The following is a 1,957-nucleotide window of genomic DNA, read 5'->3' as shown; positions in this document are numbered from 1 at the left end:
ACGATGAAAAAGCTGAAGATCATTCAAACCAATATGAAGAAAGTGCAGGATAGGAAAAAGAAGTACGCTGATCAATCAAGGCGAGAAGTGGTGTTCAGTATTGGTGATTGGGTTTATCTGAAAGTGTCAGCTCAAAAAGGAAAAGATCGATTCGGGAAAGTTGGGAAACTTGCGATAAGATTCATCGGGTCTTACCAGATTGAAGAACGAATCAGAGATGTTGCTTACCGTCACAACCTGCTCGAAGAGATGCGGATACATCCGGTGTTTCACGTATCAATGCTACGGAAACATGTTCATGATCCCAAAGCTATTGAGATGGAGCAAATCGAAACCATGCAAACAAACCTCACTTATCCAGAGGGACCAATCCGAATAGGTGAACGTCGAATACGAAAACTAAAGAACCGAGAGATTCCTCAAGTTCAAGTTTTATGGGGTAGGCGAAACCGTGTAATTGTGACCTGGGAGGATGAGTCAAGGTTCAAAGCATCACATCCAGAGTTCTTCCATGAAGATGTAATGATGAAAGAAGAGAGATCATCCTAGAGAATTCGGGGACAAATTCTAATAAGGGGAGGAAGATGTAATACCCCATCTTCCTGAAAAAGAATTATTTTTAAATAAATAATTTAAATAAATTTATTTTGGAAAATTTATTACGAGTTCGTAATTTATTTTTCCAAAATAAATTTTTATGGAGACAAAAATATGAAAGTAAAGACGAGAAGTGATCGATGCATTAAAAGAAAGGAAAATGAATCGTACAACATGGCTTTGCCATCACCACGTGGTCAAAGAGGAGAAGAGAAGTGAGATACGTGGCTTATCAAGAAAGAAAGAAAGTAAACAATGTGCTTACTCAGGTTTATATTGATCACGTGGCCAATTTGGAGAGGAAGCAAATGACTTAGTCATTGTTTTGGGAACGTGGCCAAAAATGGGAGGAGGTGAGTGTGATACTTGTCACCATCTCATACATCCTGTTTAACTATAAAAGGAAGTCAACATCCTCCATTTCTCCACCAACTGAATGTGAGCAAAGAAAGAAGAAAAGAAAGGAAGAGGAAGAAAAGAAAAGAATAAAAGAAAAAGAAAAGAATAGAAAAATAGAAAAAACAAGAAGGATAGTTAGAGGATTGCCGGGAAAATCAAGACGTGTTACAATATTACGGGATTAACGGTACGGAATCAAAACGAAGATTTGGAGGGGATAAAAAAGATTTGGTCAGCTTCCGGAATCAAAAAGTCAAGCCACATCGGTCAATCACTGTGAGTCACGGTTAATTATTTTTTTAACGAATTTTTAATGCAGATTCCTGACATCGGAGACGACTTCCGAGCTAGGTTAGCCGGACCGGTCTAGCTGTCAGTTTGTGGATCCGAGGCTTGAGACGATGTCCGGGCTAATTGGATAGCAAGACTAGTCTAAGCACCCGGGTTATTGTGATTGTGTGATTATTATATGTTGTTATTGTATGTACCTCGTGTTGGTACTGTTGTGTGAGAACCTCGTGGTGGTTCTAGTAGTAGTTTGCAGGTCATTGCTTCCTCAAATGGTACCACTAAGCCGGTCGTGGTCCGGAAAGTGGTGGGCTCGGTTTAACTTGGCTTGATCACCAAGGCCGAGTGTCACACGTGGATGTGACAGCCCCCGGCGAGTCCGATAGAGGACCCTCATAAAAAGTGTTTTGATTTATTATGGTTTAATGGTTTATTGCTTAAATCGGTCATGCTTTATTATCTTGATTATTGATTGTTGAACTACCCGTCTTACTTGTGTTTGGGGTTGAGTTTAGAATGACGGGTAGTTGTAGATGCTAGATAGGGAACCCTGGCTCACTGAGTGAAACTAGTTCACTCACTCCTCACATCCTTTTGCAGGTGACCAGTAGAAAGGACCATAGCGCTTGCGGAACAGTAGGAGCTGGTGTAGATTGGACATCTTTTGCTAAAG

Source organism: Brassica oleracea, chromosome C8 (genome assembly GCF_000695525.1).
Source record: "Brassica oleracea var. oleracea cultivar TO1000 chromosome C8, BOL, whole genome shotgun sequence".
Classification (NCBI taxonomy): domain Eukaryota; kingdom Viridiplantae; phylum Streptophyta; class Magnoliopsida; order Brassicales; family Brassicaceae; genus Brassica; species Brassica oleracea.
The sequence above is the reverse complement of the archived record's forward strand: the minus strand, read 5'-3'. Positions refer to the sequence as shown.